This window comes from Eleutherodactylus coqui, chromosome 9 (genome assembly GCF_035609145.1).
Source record: "Eleutherodactylus coqui strain aEleCoq1 chromosome 9, aEleCoq1.hap1, whole genome shotgun sequence".
NCBI classification, from domain to species: domain Eukaryota; kingdom Metazoa; phylum Chordata; class Amphibia; order Anura; family Eleutherodactylidae; genus Eleutherodactylus; species Eleutherodactylus coqui.
Window position 1 is genome coordinate 152,628,125 of NC_089845.1, and position 21,299 is coordinate 152,649,423.

At 44.4% G+C, this 21,299-nt stretch overlaps 1 pseudogene; it reads right to left on the bottom strand.

Annotated features, from left to right (window-relative positions):
• Positions 1 to 19,166, bottom strand: part of LOC136578716 (oocyte zinc finger protein XlCOF7.1-like) — a 163,011-nt pseudogene extending 143,845 nt beyond the window's left edge.
• Positions 19,167 to 21,299: the final 2,133 nt, after the last annotated feature.

The following is a 21,299-nucleotide window of genomic DNA, read 5'->3' on the forward strand; positions in this document are numbered from 1 at the left end:
AGTCACTTGGTTTTTAGCTCACCTAAAAACCAAGCAACTATTGGCCTGTGCTAATCTATGATCAACTACCCATTTGCAGTGAATCGAGGTGGGCAGCTGAAAAAGATCTCTTAATGACTATCGCTCCTGTGTGAAAGCACAGGAGCAATAGTCTGTGGGTCAGCTGTTAGCCAGACAGTCGTCTTGCGTAACGGTACCTTTACACTTTTTTTTTTCAGCCTTCCTCCCTGGCTGTGGGCTACTATAGTGCTCCATGGAGAGATCATTACTATGGCTCCATGGAAACTGCAATGGATCTTTAATTTATTCATATTTCACTTAATTCTTCAAATACATGTGCTAGGTTTGTTAGAAATTTGTTTTATTCAAATATTGGCGTACCACCCCTCAATCCTATACAGTACCCCTCATCTCCCATCCCAGATCCCTACTGAATACTTCAACCTTAATACCAGTATCAGATCAGCATGTCCCATACTGTGGTTTGGGAAGCACATAAATACATGGTGCATGGTGTATTAGTAAAACATGGCACTCGCCTTAAATGATTATGTGCCCAGGAAATAACGAACCTGCTCTTGCAAATCCGTTATTTAGAAACCACTCGCAGTTAGACGATGTTAGGACATCTGTCATACAAACTCGCGAAAACTTGTGCACACTTCTTATAGGCAAAGCAAAAAGTGTTCTCTCCAAGTGCTGCCAACATTTCCATAAATTCGGAAATACATGCAGGAAAATCTTTAGATAGAGCTCAAGAGATCTGTACCACATCCCAATTCTGTAAATACCTGTCCACTAACTTTGAAGATACCTTTAAAGATTATTATTCTTGTCTAATCCAGATACTTTCCTTCCAATTTAGATTCAAGTCCTTATCCAAGCATCAGACCTACCCCTCTCTTGCAAATTCAGAGATTGCAGCTCGAGTCCCAATATCAGAGAAAGAACTGCACTCTGCTATCGAAGAATCTCAGCCTGGCAACGTCCCGGGCCTCCATTATTTCAAGAAGCTGTCAGACACTTTATGTCCTTATCTGTTGTATTTTTTTTTTAATTCCCTAGTAGCATCATCACTCCCCAAAAAATCACTTTGGGATGATAACACCATTATCTAAAAGGCAAATCTCGTTACACAATGTAAATTTCAAACAGCTTGCTAAGATCCTAGCCTCATGACTTGTCAGCTTCTGGTGTGTTCTTCACCTGAACCAAGCAGGATTCAGGGCTGGTAGAGATGTCCACAACAACACTAAAAAAGTTCTTGACTTTACAAAACCTGAGTGAAGAGCTTGCCTTTGAAATTGTTGTCTACAGGCACAGTAAAGGCTTTTGATTGGGTCAATCGGACCTTTATGGAGGAAACACTCCTTATAGTGAGCCCGAAGGGAAATATGTTGAAATGGTACAATTTCGTTCTACTCTGATCCTACCGTGTGGATCCAGGTGAATAGCACTTTATAGAATGACTTTGTGATCTGTAAAGGAACATGACAAGGCTGCCCTCTCTCCTAATGTTATATTTACCATACAACCAGTCCTCCGACATGTCTACATAGTAATATAGTAGGTTAGGCTGAATGAAGACAATGTCCATCTAGTTCAGCCTGCTTGAACCCTCTTATTGGTCCAAAGGAAGCAAAAACCCCCAAGAGGCGGAAGCCAATTAGCCCATTCAGGGGAAAAAATTCCTTCCCAACTCCATGATGGCAATCAGAATAATCCCTGGATCAACATTTGATAGCTCCTACCTAAAAATGTACCCGGAACAACAACCCCACAGGTCACCTAATGTCTATATCCTGTAATATCATAGCACTCTAGAAAGACGTCTAGTCCCCTCTTGAACTCCTCTATGAATTTTGCCATCACCACGTCCTCAGGCAGGGAGTTCCACAGTCTCAACGCTCTTACACTAAAGAACCCCCTTCTGTGTTGGTGATGAAACCTGCTTTCTTCTAGACGTAGCCGATGCCCTCTTGTTACCGTCGCAGTCCTCGGTATAAACAGATCATGGGAGAGATCCCTGTATTGTCCCCTAATGTATTTATACATAGTTATTTGATCGCCCCTATGCTGTCTTTTTTCCAGGGTGAATAATTCCAATTTTGATGCCTCTCTGGGTATTCCAGTCCCTTCATTCCATTTATTAATTTAGTTGCCCTTCTTTGAACCTCCTCAAGCTCTGCAACATCTTTCCAGAGCACCCGTGTCCAGAACTGTACACAGTATTTCATGTGGGGCCTAACAAGTGCATTTTATAGTGAATGAATAATGTTCTCGTCCCTCGCCCCTATACCTCTTTTAACCCTTTGCAATCCAATTTTGGATTCAGGGTTTCCTAGGGGGCTTTCTCTTTCTGCCATTATACAATGGCACCATCTGCTGGCTAGAGCCAGAACTGCGGTATAGGACATGCTGGAGAGGCCCCCCGACAACAGAGCAGCCAGTAATCTACAGTAAGAATACCCTGTCGGACATTTTCCGACATCGGAGCTGTACAGCCTTCAATCAGAATGTCTTCAGGCGTCAGACAGTGGATTGGAAAGGGTTAATGCACCCCAAGACTATTAGCTTTTGCAGCAGCTGACTGGCATTGGTTGCTCCAGTTAAATCTACTATCCACTAGTATACCCAGGTCTTTTTCCATATCACTTTTCCTTAGCTGTATATTGGTGACGTCCATTTCTCCTGCCCATGTGCATAACCTTACATTTATCAACATTGAACATTTGCCACTTTTCTACCGAAGCCCCCAGATTATCTAGGTCCTTTTGTAGCCATACATTGTCCTCCGTTGTATTATCTTGCATAATTTTTTTTCAGCTGCAAATATTGATATTTTAATGTGCAGTCCCTCTATCAGGTCATTGATAAATATATTGAACAGAATTGATCCTATTACTGAATCCTGTGGCACCCCTACTTCTCATTTCCTGTATGATTTTTTTTAAATGATATGAACTGGTCACATGAGGCAATTAGGATGTTTTTAAACATTTCCCATTTGTTGTCTGTATTGATATTTTTGAGGATGTTGTCCCAATTAATTTTACCGATAGCAGTTCTGAGATGATCAAATTTTGCTTAACTAAAGTTTAGGTTTTTTGGCGTTCCCTGATAAGGTTTCTTATTGAATGACAGCTGAAAATTAATTATATTGTGGTCACTGCTTCTCAAGTGTCCCTCAACTTGCACCCCCATTATTCGGTCCGGTTTGTTAGTTAATAGTAAGTCCAGAGTGGCCCTCCCTCTAGTTGGTTCCCGCACAAGTTGGGTAAGGTAGTTATCTTTAATTGTTCTCAAGAACTTATCACCTGTTACGTGTGCTGCTGAGACATGTTGATACTATGGTGATCCCAGCAGCACAGCACTCTCAGGGTTAATGATTGAGCTGGCTGGGTGTGGTACTTCCTGCTAGCCAATCCCCTGGATCTGTGCTCACATATAAACCCAGGTCCTGGTCAGTCTCTGCATGGCCCCTCAGGTGAGTAGTCATGAATGCTTGTCTGGTGAGGTTTGCAGTGTGAGTTGGTTCATGTCCGTTTGTACGTTTAAATTCTGTCAGTTTTGTGTTAGCTTGCTGTGTCCTGTCCTGTTGCAGCGTGTGGTGTGAACGGTGTCCGGTTCTGCTGGACTCCTGGTTAGTGTAGGGACTAGCAGTATAACCAGGAGCCGTGAAGTGGCCTGCTAGCTTTCAACATCTTGTACAAAATGTCAATCAATACCTGGTATTTATATTCAGCTTCCAATCTGTTACTAGTGGTTGCATGTTGTATGTGGTGTATTCTGGGTCTGTCATGTGGCATGTGAATGCATCCTGTTCTGGTGCGTGGCTCCTAGGATCAGCTAGGGCCCAGATCCGAAGACCGCTGGGCTGCCCTTATAGGGGCAATGTCCCCGCTTAGGTAGGGCCAGGTCTACCTCCTTATAGCCAGGGCCAGTTGCATGAAACCCGTGTGTGTCCCCTTTGGTCACGATCGTGTGGGCCCCGTGCTTTGCCTGCCCACACGATTGTAACATCACCCTTGTGAGATTTGCAGGTTTCGATTTTCCCATATTATATCCGGATAATTAAAGTCCCCCATAATAATTTCTTCGTTGCGGTTTGACACCTGTTCTATCTGCCTTAATAATAAGTTTTCAGTTTCTTCTGTTGCTATTGGTGGTCTATAGAAGACCCCTATCAGTATTTTTTATTTTTTTTTTCTCCCTTGTTTTCTACCCACAGAGATTCCACGTGTTCCTGTCCTCACCCTATGCCGCAGCCTCGGCATTAAGTAATATTTAACATACAGATATAGCTCTCTCCTTTCTGTTCCCCACGGTCTCTTCTGAAGAGATTGTAACCCTGTAAACTCACCGCCCAATCGCACTTATCATCAAGCCATGTTTCCGTTATTCCAACCATATCGTAATTTTCATCAGTCATTCTAGCTTCAAACTTACCCACCTTGCCGATCAGACTTCTTGCATTTGTTGCCATAAAATGTATATGGTTGTTTTTGTTCTCTATATTCATTTTGCTACTAATGGTATTGGCTGTTCTGTCAGTTCAAACTGTACTAACCCTCCCCCTTGCTCGACACCCAGTCCCTAGTTTAAACACTCCCCCACCTTTCTAACCATCTTCTCCCCCATCCTCCCCATTAAAATGCAGCCCGTCCCTACGGTAGAGCCTATGTGGATGGGTGTGTATATAGAGATTTATTTATATATAAATCCCCATTGGTCTGCTGTATATAGGTTTGTGTTTGTATATTATATACACACATATATACAGTGATCCCTTGTCTATCGCGGGGGTTACCGTCCAGAGACCCCCGCGATACGTGAAATTCAGTGAAGTAGCGGCGCTAAATTTATACAAATCAATCTGCCGGGTGAGCTGCCAAACAATCACAAAAGTGAACAAACAGACCAATGCTACGATCAGTGAGCCAATCAGCGCCCGATACAGAACACATTCCATCAGCCAATAGTGTGCAGTGTACAATCTTGTGTTGGCAAGCGCTAGTGATGTGCTGTATTTCCTGTATGTACCGCAAAATTCCACAATATAGCAAAAAAATCTGCGAAAACAGAATTATATATGGTCTATTTAAAATACCCTGTCCCCTTTTTTATGCTTTTTCTCATAGCATAAAAAAAGGTAAAAAAAATAAAACCCCACATATTTGGTATTGTCGCATCCATAACGATGCGTACAATAAGCTGCACATGCTTTTGACTGTGCACCGAAAAAAGCGTAAAAAAAACGCTTAAAAAAAAAACTGAGGCAAAATGCTAATTTTTAGCATTTTGCCTCCCTAAAAACGCAATAAAAGTGATCGAAAAAGCCGTATGTACCCCAAAATGGTACCAATAAAAACTACAGCTCGTCTCGCAAATAAAAAGCCCTCACAGAGCTCCGTACATAAAAAATAAAAAAGTTACAGGACTTTGAATGCAGCGATAGAGAAAAATTTTTTTCCAAAAAAAGGGGTTTTATTGCAGAAAAGTGGAAAAACCTAAAAAAAGTAAGAATTTTGGTATCGTTGTAACCGTACCGACCCGCAGAAAAAATGGATTGTATCATTTATGCTGCATGATTAACGCTGTAAAAAGAAAAATAATCTATGGCAGAATTGATGCGTTTTCTCTCCCTGCTATCATAAAAAAAATAAAAGTTTTACAATATAGTCAAATGTACCCAAAAGTGGCACCGATAAACTACAGTTCGCCACGCAAAAAACAAGCCCTTATACGGCCGCGTCGACAGGAAAATAAAAAAAGTTATGGCTTTTGATAAACGGAGAAGAAAATCCGCCAAAAATCACTGCGTCCTTAAGCCCAAAATAGGCCGTGTCATTAAGGGGTTAATGATATAATGTATATAGAGAATCTGACTTCTTACACATGACATGACACATACAATATATTCTAAAAAGCATTGTACTACTGAACCAAACGCCCAACAAACCTACACAAACAATACCGCACTTTTCTCGGGGTTAGGTTTGACGTGTCCTTGCCGATGCTATGCTTCTGTTAGAGTGCATACCCCCTCCCACTTTTCTCACTCTCCTTCTCACCTAATTCTTTCCATCTTTCGTTCCCTACTTCTCTTTTTGGTCCAACGTTTAGTTTTTTCACGCCTTTACAGTACACAATGTTTAACCCCTTCATGACGCGGCCCTTTTTTTCCCCCCATTTTCGTTTTTTCCTCCCCCCTTAAAAAAATCGTAACTCCTTTATTTATCTATCAATGTCGCTGTATGAGGGCTTGTTATTTGCGGGACAAGATGTATTTTTCAATGGTGCCATTTACTATACCATATAATGTACTGAAAAACTTTTTAAAAATTCTAAGTGGAGTAAAATGAAAAAAAAATTACATTCCGCCATCTTTTAGTGCGTCTTGTTTCTACGGCGCACAAACTGCAACAAAAGTGACATGATAACTTTATTCTATGGGTCGGCACGATTACTACCATACCAAACTTGTATAGTTTTTTTTTTTACTATACTAATCTTTTTTTTCAAAGACATTTAGTTTTTTTTAATCATTTTCTGCAGTCATTTTGTGCGCACAATAACTTTATTTTTCCGTTGACGTAGTTCAGCGAGGGCTCTATTTTTGCGGGATGTCCTGTAGTTTCCGTTAGTACTAATTCAGAATACGTACGACTTTTTGATTGCTTTTTATCGCGTTTTTTCTGAGATACAGGGTGACTGAAAGTGCATTTCTGGTGTTCTCTATTTTTTTTTTCGGACGACGTTCACCATATGGGGTAAATAATGTGCTACTTTGATAGATCGGACTTTTACGGACGCGGCGATACCAAATATGTATTTTTATTTTATTATTTAGACTTTTTAATTATAGATATGGCAAAAGGGGGGGGTGATTTAAACTTCTATTACTTTTTTTTTTTTGCAATTAAAAAAACATTATTGCTTTTTTTTTTTTAACTTTACTTTTAAGTCCCGCTGGGGGACTACAATATGCGATTCTTTTAATTGCTCCTGCAGTATGAGTTAATGCTATAGCATCGTTCGGGGACTTCAAATGCCGCTGTCAGAATTGACAGCGGCATTTAAAGGGTTAATAGCCGCGATCGGCCGATTGCGGCTATTGCCCGCGGGTGTCAGCTGTATTCAACAGCTAATGCCCGCGCTGTATGCAGAGAGGTCGCCCCGCGTACATAAATGTACGTCCTGGAGCGGGAAGGGGTTAAAAGTCAGGGGGCCGATCCGAAGTGGGAGCACTAGTTCCGTACACCTATTGAGATTGCTTTATTGCACAATTTGCATTATTTCTACCATGTGCATTAACCCTTTGTGATGGGGATGTTGGTCCCACTTTGTCTTCTTACCATTGTCAATATAGAATTTAAATTTTAAAAAAAAGTAGTCTACTGCATACAGCAAGCAATAGCTTTGCATAGGATTAGGGGGTAAAGTATAAAATGAACATGTTCCGATTCAGCACTGCCTCTTCCATTATGTTGGTTTATGGGGTTCATAAAAGTCCTTTTAAATGGTTCACCTGAACTTTCTCAGATCTCGGCTGTTATACGAAGATGGTCTGCCTCCCCTCACCCCTCAAGAAAAAAAAAAGAAATTGATGCTGAGCCTAATACTAAGCATTGTGCAGAACAGGATTTGTAGACGGCTTTCAAGAGAATTTTTATATGCATTCACCACTTCCTCGGGTCCTGCACTATATATTAAACCATCTATCACTGCATTAACTGTTACTTTTAAGTAACTCAAAAGGTAGTACCCCATCTTAAAGGCTATGTACAATTGTTGCAATTTTTTTTTTTTTTTTTTTTTTTTTTTTAATCAATATGTTTTTGTAAATGAAGGCTCTTTGCAACTGGTTTTCATAAAAATTTTTTGATTGTTTGATTTCTATGCCTGTGTTGTTTTCAAAGGCACTGAAGACTGGAGGACTGAAATCTTAGCAAATTCTGGCATCCAGAGTGAACTAACTGGCTGCTCCCATAGCCTGCTCCCCTGTTGTGAATGTGCATTCACTGTCTTTCCACTGAGCTATTACAAAGAGCTGTATGACCATTCCAGGGAATGGTCGAGGAGAGCAGATCAGAGAAAGCTACTACCACAGAGGGCTGTAATTCACGGGTGAATTTTCTACTCTTATCAGCAGTGAGGTGGTATTGCGACCAGCAGCTAATCAGAGAGGATGAGAGATAGCTGTGTAGTATTGATGAACATGGCTATACTACACAGCTTCTGAAAGAGGAGAAAGGATGGAGAGCTGAGCTTGTGCATATTCAAGAGAGAGAACAGCTAATTAAGTGTTTTGAATGCAACCTGACCAGAAACTTGAATGTAGGAGATCCTGCAAGCCGAGTATGAGGCTTTTTAAATGCATGAGAAGGAAAACTCAATGCAAAAACAAATAAGTACATCATTTTATTCTGAAATGACTTAATAAGATATGTGTGTAATGATTTTTTTGCACAAAGGTTTCCAAAGCCTTTAAAGAGTGTGTCATACAAAATAAAGTTCTCTTATCCAAAGGATAGGGGATAAGCATCAGATTTTGGTAGTCCGACCACTGCCAACACCACAATCACGATAACAGGTGTCTGGATAGTCTCTGAATGAATGGCTTGATGGTCATGCAAGTGCACTACAACTCCATTCATTGAATGGTATTGCTAGACATAGAGATAGCCAAGTACAAGCTTTCAGCTGACAGTCGTATTAAAATAATTAGCGCAGTAGTGCATGTGTATGACCCCCCCCCCCCCCCCACTCCATTCATTTGGTGACACTAAGGAGCCCCATCTTCAAGGTTGAACTCCCACTGATCAGATACTTGTCAGCTATTCTGTGGATAGGGAATAAGTTAATTTCATGCAATAGCCTCTCTAAAAACCCTCTAAATTTATGTTTTCCATTTATTATTACATACCTGCAGTATCGTCTATTGGAACTTCCCCCTTCATGTCTCTCATACACGGGTGATCGTCCATCATCCACTCTTCTACCTCCACTTTAATCAGATCTTCCCCCTGATTTGTGATATGTAATAATTCAGTAGAATACAGCAGACAGGAGGAAAATCTAACAGATCACCAGAAGAGACCCCCAAAATCTTTAACAGCAGAGAACCCCCTCATATATCTGGTTTAGGGCTCAGCATCATCTACCTGATAGTCCTCTGAGTCATTGGGATCTTCCTCTGGACAGTCCTGGGAATACAGAGGACTGGGACATCTCTCTGGGGAATTTCTCCTACTGGCTCCATCTGTAAGGAAACATATAATGAGGATCAGATGATGATGGGATAATTATCTAGGTGACCCTCTCTTACCCCAAAGAAAGTCTCCCCTCCTTACATTGCTGATCAGCACTTATATCTGTCTCCTCTTCATCTACAACCTCTAATTTAATCTCAAATAGATTTTCAGCCTAAACAGACAAAAAAAATGTGAAATGATCTTTGGTTCCATCACTTTGTGGTCAGGTTTTCCATGAGACTTCAGCGTCATCTACCTGATGGTCCTCTGAGACATCGAAATCTTCCTCTGGACAGTCCTGCGAATACAGCGGACGGGGACATCTCTCCGGGGGATTTCTCCTACTAGCGCCATCTGTGACATTGGGTTCTTCCTCTGGACAGTCCTGGGAATACAGAGGATGGGAACATCTCTCCGGGGGATTTCTCCTACTGGTTCCATCTGTGGAGACACAAGCACACAGTGATGACTACATGAGCTCCTGTATATCTATATATCATACATGGCTCTCAGCACCTTCACTTCTATACTAAGATAATATAGTCAGTCCCCCACTGAGATCCTGGGCTCGGAGCTGCTGGTCCATATAGAGACTCGGCTTTCACTCCTTCATCAGGGTAGCATTTTCTGCAAGTGAGACTGGTAGATTTCTGGATTTGTACAGACAAGCCCCCTTCATGGCAGTGAGATTCCCCAATGGCAGTGACCTCTTTCAGTAGGACAATACACTGTAGAAACTGTTCAGGAACATGACAAAGAGAGCAAGGTGATGACTTCTCCAGACTCCCCAAATCTCAAGCCACTCGAGTATTTGTGGGATGCGCTGGAAACACAAGCCTGACCCACAGAGGCTTCAACTCGCATATTACAGGACTTAAAGAATATGCTGCCAATATTTTGTGTCAGATATCACAAGAAACCTTCAGATGTCTGGTGGAGTCCAGGGCTGAAAGGGTCAGAGCACAAGGGGAGAATACACAATATTGCGTTGGTGGTTTTAATGTCATGTCAGATTAGTGTACATTAAATAGCCATTTTACTATAAAAACCCCCATCTAGTAGCAGATCGGATCTCCTTTGGTCTTCTGAACCAAAATAACTCATTGTGGGATCCATCCACAGGTAGGAGATGACCCAGAGTATGCCAAGAAAACATTCCCTGCGCCATTACTCGACCGGCCTGACAGGAGGGGCTCATCGAATCATGCTGCTGATTTCAGTGTGGGATGACAGGGTGTTCGCTCGCTTTAAATTGATCTAAGAAGTTCCTGCTTCCTGTCTAGGAGGCAAGAGGGATGGTTTGTCTCTCATGGAGGCATCTCTAATAAAGCGACTATTTAGTAAGAAAGTAAAAGGAAACATAAGATTAAAATCCCCATCAGATTAAATAAAAGAAAACAAAAGAGCTCGGACAAAAAAAGATGAATAAGAATAAAACTATATATATATATATATATATATATATATAAAAAATTTTTTTTTTTTTTTTTTAAAGTGAGTAAACTTTATAAACAATAGATAGTACTCAAGTTTTGTCATGTCATGACTAAGGGCCCATTCACACAGGCCATGAATTGTTCACAATCTCGCTGGATAATGGGAATCCGAATAATAATCGTTCAGTGTAAATGCCAGCAGTGGCTGAACGATAATTTGTTCGATGTTCAGCATCTGCAGGCATAAAGATTAAGCAGCGATCGTCCTGTTTACTGTGAATGGAGGCAGGCAGACCAGAACAATCTTGGGCGCGCTCCGCCTCCGTTCACAGATCGATCATCACTCTTTTGTAAAAGCACAGGAGTGTTTATCACTGGGACAACTGTCAGGCATTGAAGCGCCCGACAGTCGTTTTACGTAAAAAGACCCTGACATTCCATACAGAATAAAAAAATTATATTCCATATAAACGTTAAAAAACTGAAGTGGATTTTCCAAAACAAAAATTTAAATTAAGCCCTAATGTAACAAAAACTCCACCTGCATAAAGAACAGCTTGTTCAGCAAAAAGCAAGGCCTCACACAACTACATTCAACTACAAACAAAAAAGTTATGAGCGATTAAATGTAACAGACATGCAGAAAGGAATCGTCAAAAAATAGTTTTCATCCTCAAGGTCAACAAAGAGAGCGGAAAGCAATTCAGTGAGAAGGCTGGGGATCATAATAGCATGGCCAAAGGTACATTTCCATTTCTCTCTCCAGCCCCTTTTTTTTGCTCTATCAGCAGTTTTAAAGGCAAGCTCCTTCCATGTTTTTCGATTTTGCACTGCTTCTTTCAGTTGTGTGATATCCATGCCAGTATCAGCTCTGACAGTATCAGCCATCGTGTTCTTTGGCGCTGATCTGTCCAAGGTTTATAGATTTTTCTAGTGACTCTGCTTACATTACATGGGCAAAATCCATGAGTCTGAGTCCGGTCATCTTGTCCTCCGTGAGTCTGAGTCCGGTCATCTTGTCCTCCGTGAGTCTGAGTCCCGTCATCTTGTCCTCCGTGAGTCTGAGTCCCGTCATCTTGTCCTCCGTGAGTCTGAGTCCCGTCATCTTGTCCTCCGTGAGTCTGAGTCCCGTCATCTTGTCCTCCGTGAGTCTGAGTCCCGTCATCTTGTCCTCCGTGAGTCTGAGTCCCGTCATCTTGTCCTCCGTGAGTCTGAGTCCCGTCATCTTGTCCTCCGTGAGTCTGAGTCCCGTCATCTTGTCCTCCGTGAGTCTGAGTCCCGTCATCTTGTCCTCCGTGAGTCTGAGTCCCGTCATCTTGTCCTCCGTGAGTCTGAGTCCCGTCATCTTGTCCTCCGTGAGTCTGAGTCCCGTCATCTTGTCCTCCGTGAGTCTGAGTCCCGTCATCTTGTCCTCCGTGAGTCTGAGTCCCGTCATCTTGTCCTCCGTGAGTCTGAGTCCCGTCATCTTGTCCTCCGTGAGTCTGAGTCCCGTCATCTTGTCCTCCGTGAGTCTGAGTCCCGTCATCTTGTCCTCCGTGAGTCTGAGTCCCGTCATCTTGTCCTCCAGTGATATATCGAGTCTTATATGATTCAGGACTTCTCTATTTGTTACTCTTGCCGTCCAGGGCATATGCAGCAGCTTTCGCCAGCACCACAGCTCAAACCCATCAATCCTCCTTCTATCATTTTTTTTTCACAGTCCAGCTTTCACATCCATACATGGCTATAGGAAAAATGGTGGTTTGCACTATCCTGCGTTTAGTTGCCATGTCAATATCCCTACTTTTCCAGATTTTGCCCATGTTTAGCATTGCGCTTCACCCCAATTCTATCCTACGGTTTATCTCTGGCATAGATTCTCCAGTCTGGTCAATTTTCGAGACAAGGAAGATGAAGTCTCACACACATTCTATGACTTCATTGTCTATTGTGATTTGAATTTAGCCATTTTTTGCAGTGGGCATAATTTTTGTCTTGTTTAAATTCAGGTAGAGGCCCATTTTTTTCATGTTAAGTTTTAGGCCACTTTCACATGAGCGATAGAGATCTCGCAATGAGCAAATTGCAGCAATATCGCAGCTGTGTACTGTGGAATATCACAGCATTTTCTCGCGGCGATATCGCGACTTAGTAGTGCTCTTTCGCCCAGATTTTCGGGGGAAGGGGGGAGGTTAAATATAAGCACTACCCCAAAATGACCTATGTGTCTTTAAAAAAAACCCCAAAAAACAATACATCACCTATCAGGCGCTGTTCGCGCCGGCACACTTGCTTGTAGTTTTCAGCTACTTCCTGGCCAAAGGTTCAAAAACCCCACCTTGAGGAAGCGCTGGCTCGAGCACCGTGGTTTAGCCAATCACTGCAGCGCTCGAGAAACAATCAGAGCCAGCGCTTCCTGGAGGCACGATTTTTGAAACCCCTGACCAGGAAACACTGGCTGAAGACTACAAAGAAGTGCCGAAGCTGCGGAGAAGAAATGCGCCGGAGCGGACAGTGCCTGTTAGGTGATGTATTTGGGTTTTTTTGTTTTTAAAGGCAGGGTTTATTTTAGGGCTCAACCAGTAGGACTTCCTTCTGTAAAAGTTGCATTGAGCGAAAACCATGTGTTTGTGCAATCCGATGTAACACAAAGGATGGCTCCATAGGGAAACATGGGTTACAAAACATAGCAAATCGTGGCAATATACAGCATGCCGTGATTTTTTTCTCTCAATGCAGCAGCCTACAAACCAACGTTAATGTGAAGTAACCCATTGGAAAGCATGGGCTTCACATACATGCAATTGGTAGCGCTGTCACATCGCAAGAAAATCACGCGATCTTGTTGCCCACGTGAAAGCGTCCTTAATCTTACATATCAGCTGCTTCAGACCTGCTTCTGTTTGTGCAAGCAGAGTTGCAACATCCACGTATTGGAGATTGTTGACGTTTCTTCCACCTATAAGTCAATTTTCCGTATGATCACTTCCACATAAAGGTTAAACAAGAAGAGTGAGAGGATGCAGCCCTGTCAGACGTCTTTGCCAATTCCAACCAGTCTGTGGCCCCATACTTGTAGGGTGCGACATAGCTTGCCATGGTCTATGCAGTCAAAGGCTTTGATGTAGTCGATGAAGAATATAAAAAAAAATATCAACTTCATTACATACAGTATTAAAGATTCAACATGCTATATATATTCCATACCTTGTGATGTAAGCGGCCGGTGGTCCTCTATCCTGACGTCCTCGTACAGATCCTGGTGTCCTCCTATATACTCCCACTCCTCCATGGAGAAATAGACAGCCACATCCTGACACCTTATAGGAACCTGACAACACAATATCCAGTCATCACCCAGACCCCTCCTGTTACTGTATAATGTCCCCCATCCCCCGCAGCATCACCTCTCCTGTCAGCAGCTCCATCATCTTGTTGGTGAGCTCTAGGATCTTCTGCTCATGTATCGGAGAGGGAGGCTCTGCGATGGGGAAATGACTCCGGCCCCATCCTCCTGACTCCTGGAGATGGATGATGGGAGTCACACCGTCCCCCGATGTCTTCTTCACTATTGTGTAATCCTGTGTATGGAGAGACGCTGAGAAATATCATCATGTACACAATAATAAGTGACGTCACATCCCCCTTTCTAGAGGATTACAATCTGCCCCCCGTCCACCCAAACTGCCCTCATTACACTGAAAACTAGGAAATACCACTGCTACCCTCACATTGTGGAAGAAGTCCATCACCACATCCTGACATTTTACTCCAGATCCTCCTGGAGACCTAATAGTCTACTTTCTCCTTACGAGATTATTGCGCTTGCTTTAGTCCAGTTCATCATTTCCTCTGTGGTGATCCTTCCGAACTACTAATATCTCCTGTGCACCGCCCATTGGCTGACTACGCTTTGTCTAATCCCTCTATAGCTGGTGTACCGACCTAAGGTCCATCTACTAGCTGATACTACCTAGAACTGTTACAGTACTTGGATTCTGACCCCTGACTCCAGACCGCTGCACCTCCCCGATGACTTGGTAAATACTACAATAAAGATGATAGAAATATAGAAGCGCTCACCTCTCCGGTCAGCAGGTAGAGGATCTCCAAGGTGAAGTCTAATATTCTTCTGCTGATCTCCTTCCTGTCCTCGGCCATCCTTGGTGGGTCATTCAGGAGAAGGAGCGGATTGGAGGAGAAGATGAGAAAACGGGATGAACTGGAGGTTGTAGAACTGCAGGAACCTTTATGAAGAAAGGAGCGGCTGTAAATCCTACAGGGACATCATCATGTGTGATATACAGAACCTCACTTATAGAGCAGCCAGAGAAAAGCATCTCAGAGCCGTCGCCACGTGGATCAGAGGGGATCCCAACACAGTGAGGAGACTTATAAGGCCATGCAGGCTCATCTGGGTAATATGCAAATAAGGGAGATGGAACAAGACCTCTGCAGCACCACCTATTGGATGGTAGCATTTCTTCAAATCAATACTTGACCCTTTATACAGGTCTGTAGAGCAATGATTGGGGATTGAAAACCAAGCGGGATCCCAACCGCGACAGTTATATCCACCGGACAGGAGCATTTAGCAGACATCTAGGGGGTCCTGTGGATGTGCCATAAATGTCCTTTAAGGTGAAGCGGAGGTGGATAGACTAGATCTGACACATGGCTGAGACTAGGGGGTATTGTGTCCGGCAGTTGTAGATGACTTTTAGGGACAGACGATTGCTGGCATCTCAGAAGACATGATGTTTGATATGAACTTTATGCATAAAAAGGGGTTCAACACCAGCTCAGGTTTTTATTACACTTAGAGGGAACCTGTCCTGGTGAACATGCAAACTGATCTGTTAGCAGAGAAACCCTACAGCCTGCTGGGTGAAGAGGAAACACTGCAGCCATAGACTTCTATACCCCCTCCCCCGGATGTGTGCCTACCCCCCAAATCCTCAGCCCCGATCTCCCAATCCCTATTCTCCACTTACTTTGACAACACTAATGTTTATTTGGTCCTGCCAATAAAGCTTCTTTATGAGACAGAGAGAATATGGTACCTCAAAGTGAGTTTCCTTTTAACCTCTTAAGAACGCGGACCCCTTTTTAAAAATTTTTTTATTTTTTCCTCCCCACTGTCAAAAATTCCTAACTCTAATGTATCCATCCACATAGATGTCTGGCGGCTTATTTTTATTTTTTTTGGGGGACGAATTTTATTTTTCAAAGGTATAATGTACTAAAATAACTTCTAAGTGGAGTGAAACGGGGAAAAAAGCAATTCGGCCATCTTGGAGGGAGGGGGGGGTGCCTTGTTTTTATGGTATTCACACTGCAGCAAAAACGACATGATAGCTTTATTCAGCGGGTCAGTCTGATTACGACGATACAAAAATTATATCGTTTTGGTTTTTTTGGCTGAACTACTTTTAAGAAACAAAATGTCTTTGAAAAGAGGACATGATTTTCGTCCGCCGTCTTCTGGCAGCCATAACATTTTTATTTTTCCGCTGACCTAGTTGTGCGAGGGCTCATTTTATGTGGCGCATCCTGTAGTTTCTATGGACATATGATTTTTTGATTGCTTTCTATGAAATTATTCTTGGAGATGGAGCGACCAAAAACGCCTGGATGTTTTTTCCAGATGACACTCCCTGCGCGGTATAAATGTGTGACTTTGATATATCGGTCTCTTATGGACGCAGCGATACCAAATAGGTTTTAGGTTTCTTTAACTTTCATTTTTTTAAATTATTAATATATGGGGGGGGGGGGGGGTTAAATGCTTATTACCTATTATTTTTTTTAATAATGAATACGTCCTTTTTAAACAACTTTTACAATTTTTGCTTTAGTCACCACCGGGGAATTTGAACTTGTGATCATTTGATCACTCCTGCAGTATGATGCAATACCAAAGTATTACACTGCAATCTGACAGATAATGGTAGTCCTGGGTGCTTTCAGAAGGCCCACAGCTGTGGTGTGTGTTTGCCGTCAAGTGTCAGCTGCTAGGCTGGGTTCACACAGGGCGGATTTGCTGCGGTTTTGCCGCGGTTTTTCCGTTGCGGTTTTGCCGCAGAAGAACTGCTTCTGCGGCAAAACCGCTTTAAAGGTTAATTTTGGCTTGTGGATTTTCCTGCGGATTTTCTTGTGGAAAAATCCGCAAGCGTTTTTTTCTGCAGCTTTTTTTTACTTTTTACTGCGGATTTTGCTGCGTCCATAGAGGTCTATGGACAAAAAAGCGCTGTGGAAAAGACAGAAGAATGGACATGCTGCAACTTTGAAAACCGTGCCACAGTTGCATTTCCGCACTGCGGCTGTGCGGAAAAAATTATTGGCCAACTCACATCTGCGTTTTTTTTCACGCGCATATTACGCATGTGAAAAACATGTGCCATGTCCTATTTAGATGTGTAACCAACGCAGACAATACCATACGCAGCAAACGCAGCATGTCCTACTATGGCGTGTAATACGTACCAGTAAGCTATGGGGACTCGGCTATGTAAACGTGTATTGGCCGTGCACTGCACATTTTACGCAGGTAATCCGCGGGACACATACGCCCGTGTAAGTGAGCTCTTAAACAGTAAATTTGTGCCCGGCCGATATACGGCGTCTCTCTCTGCAGGGGGAGGAGGCTGGAAGAGCCGGGAGCAGTGCACTGAGCTCCTGCCTCCTCCTCTCCACTATTTGCAATAGGAGGGGGCGGAGCTAAGTTCTGGGACTTAGCTCCGCCCCATCCCTCCCGCTGCAAATAGTGCCAAGGGGCAGAGAGGGGCTGGGAGCTCAGAGCACTGCTCCCGACTCTTCCAGCCTGCTCCCCCTGCAGAGAGAGACGCCGTATATCAGCCGGGTGTGAAAACCCAGCCGATATACGGTCGTCTGAATAAGCCCTCAGGGTCGTTTCATGTGATTTTCGCCTGATGCGACAGTGAGTAAAAAAGCACATTTATGAAACCAATGACTTTCCATGGTTTCCTTCACATTACCGATGTTTTCACTGACGCCATGTTGCAGGAACAAAAAAATCGCGCCGCGCCCTATCTTTCTGCAATGTGCGATTTTTTTTTTATCCGTTTCCCCATGTAGCCTCCGTTTCATCGTACAAACTTGCGTCGTGATTTTAACATTAGAAAGTCCTCTTGACTCCGGCGATCGTATCGCGTGCGGCAGCAGGGCGAGATTATTCTTTAAAAAAGCCAACGCTCAAAGATCGCAGGAACAAAGACAGGATTTTGCAGCAATTTTCTTGTGCGATCGCCCGTGTGGAACTAGCCTCAGTTAATCAGAGATAGGCAAAAGGGAGGAGCTAAGGTGAGGAAAGAGCAGCACATAGTAGGATTACCTGAGAGATCACCGGAGAGACTTACCTCACGTCAGCCCGGAGAGGAATGTCTGGCGATGTTCTAGGAAAAGGATCTCCTGTGAGAAGAGAAGATTAGCGGTCAGAAATAAGAGGCAAGTAGGAAGAAGGGCCCCTGGTATATAGCTGAGCGCTCCGAGCGGGGGGATGCAGAACACAGCTGGACCACCGTTTTCTGCATACTCCTGCTGCGTTTACGGAGCGCTCAGTTGGTATACAGCTGAGCGCTCCGATCGGGATATGCAGAAGACAGCTGCAGCGCTGTCTTCTGCATATTCCTGTTGGTTCTCGGAGCGCTCAGCTGGTATCCAACTCAGCAGCTTTATTTCCAGGTATGGCAGAGCTGCGCGGCTGTATCTAAGCCGGCCGTAGCCGAGTCCATCCTGTCATAAGGGCTGACCCAACATGGGGGCGGGGCCTCTTTATAACGGCCGTATTACACGCACAATACCTGGACACGTTATAACGCGCAGTGAATGGAACCCATTGATGCGAGGTCGCGTCCACAAATTGCGCGGCGCGTCCGATCTGGTGTTGAAGTCAATGTGCTTGTGTAAACGTGTAACCTGCGTATTCGCAATGCGACTGTGCGTATTCTTGTGTGTATTGACACGCAGTGTATTTGCGTGCGCAATAACACGCCGGGCGAAATACATGGGCGCACATTTTGGCCACGCAGACATGGCGAACTGCGTACGCCCGTGTGAACCCAGCTAAGGCCGCCCGGACAAGGAGGCATGGCGGGCACGGAGCGGTCCTTGGGCACACTAGGGGCGGTTAATGATGATTACCTCAGCCAGACATGACAGGCTTAGTTTCCTGCTGCAGGCAGCACAAGGGCAGCTGTCACACTGGAGGACCCATCAGCTCTGCAGGGAGACGGCCTCTGGCTGCAATGACTCGGGCAGCTGCTTGGAGTAAGTGCAAGTCTATGGGGGGGCGTGGCCAGACCAGGCACAATGGGAGCCGGCCAGACCCGCAGGGGGCAGCGGACAGAAGCGGGAAGAGCCGTGAACGCTTCCACTGACTGATGACTGGGACAACTAGAGCTCTCCACACGGACTACCAGCCGTACAGATAGACCGGGATTAGATCTACAGCTGGAAGGACCTGTGATGATGTCACCATCATGTGATCACTAGGTAAGGGTGGAGCTTAGCAATAAAGAGACACTAGTAGGTTGCTGCTGTAGGACCTGTGATGATGTCACCATCATGTGATCAGTCACGTGAGGGGCGGAATTCCTGCGCTGCCTGCTTTGTGAGAAGTATTATGGCGGCCAATCACAGCGCAGCTTTCACAGTGGGCGCTGCTCTTCAGAAATGAAAGCTGAACTCTCTGATTGGTTGCTATGGGCAACAGAGATAGTATGTATCAATTTGCTCTGATGTGGTATTTTCTTGTTCCTCACACAGCCAGCACTTCTTTGGGGGGGGGGGGCAGAGGAAGGGCGCTGCACACGGGCGGAGCTGTCCGCAGGACACAGTGCCGATGCCGATTTAGTCAGTACAGATTGTGTTGCGGTCCGTCCAATGTCTTGTGTCTTTTACACAGACTTTAACCCCTTAGTGACGCATCTATTTTGGCCATAAGGATGAGATGATTTTGTGGGGGGGGGCGGGGCGTTCATTTTTTACTTTTTTTTATTTTTCCGTCGATCCGGCCGTATGAGGCTTGTTGTTTGTGTGGCGAACTGTAGTTTTTATTGACGCCATTTTTGGGTACATATATTGTAAAATTTTTTACCATTTTTTTAGAAGGCATGAAGAGAAAACATCATTTCTGACATTTGTTTTTTTTCTTTTTACAGCGTTAGGCTGGATTCAGACGACCGTATATCGGCTCGGTTTTCACGCCCAGCTGATATACGTCGTCTATCTCTGCAGGGGGGGAGCCTGGAAGAGCCAGGAGCAGTGCTCTGAGCTTCCGCCCCCTCTCTGCCTCCTCTCCGCCCCTCTGCACTATTTGCAATGAGGAGAGGCGGGATGGGGGCGGAGCAAATTTGCACCACTTAGCCCCACCCCGCCTCCTTTCATTGCAAATAGTGCAGAGGGGCGGAGATGAGGCGGGGGCTCAGTTCCTGCTCCTGGCTCTTCCATCCTCCCCCCCCCCCCCTGCAGATGAGGACCACGTATATCGGCTCGGTGTGAAAACCGAGCCGATATACGTTTGTGTGAATCCAGCCTTAATCGTGTAGCATAAATGACATGATAAATGTTTTTTGCACACTGGTATTGCGTTTTTTGGGGAGGCAAAATAAACAAAATAAGCATTTTCCCTGTTAGGGCTCATGCCCACGGACAGAGCGGGATACACCCGCGGTTTTACGCCACGGGGCAAAAAAAAGTCCCCGCTGGCTATTGCGGAAAAACACGCTTTTTTTCAGCGGTTTCCATTGATACTGTATTAATGCAGACCTCCTGCCGCGGAAAGACACAGTAAAATAGAACACGCAGCGATTTATATATATATAATTTTTATTTTTTTTCCCATACAGCTAAATTCGCAGCAGAACTCCGCATGATAGCTGCGTTATTCCACCGCGGGGAACGCGGCATAAGGGCTTATTTACCCGAGCGTAAATCGGCCGGTGTTTTCACGGCCGTCCAATAAACGCTTTCATCTAAGCAGTCCCCCCTGCCCCCCTCCCTCCCCCACCGGCTCTCTGCCTCTCTCCTCCACTCCGCCGTTTACAGTGGGAGGGGGCGGAGCTAAGCTCAGCTCTGTCGCGCCCACTCCTATTGCAAAAAGAGATGGGCAAAACTCGTTTGCATACGAATTGCGTTGTTTTGGATGGCGTCATACACGTGAGCGGTTTGTTCTGTCCTATCCTTTCACGTCCCTCGGAACGCGTCGACCGTTGTTTTCAATGGGACAGTCAAACGTACGACACACTGTGATCAATAGGAATCACTTGCCGATTCTTCGACGCGCGTGAAACAAGCGCAGGAGGATCGGAATTCCAGAGAAGTGATGCAGGGTGTTGTTGCGTGAAAAACGCATCACATCCGCGGGTAAAATGCATGCTGATAAGCGCAATATCAGTCTGGGTTTCTCTGCCCAATATCGCGCTCGCCTGTGTGAATGGGGCCCAAGTATGCCTTACCTTCTCTCACCATTCCGCTCAGTGAGGGGGTTACAACATGGTATGGCCGGCCCCACCACTGCCATTCACATGGGGCCCTTCACCTTCAGCCGTTCACCGCCAAATAGTAGGCATATGCGCAAAAGCTATGTACCAAAACTCCCTACGGC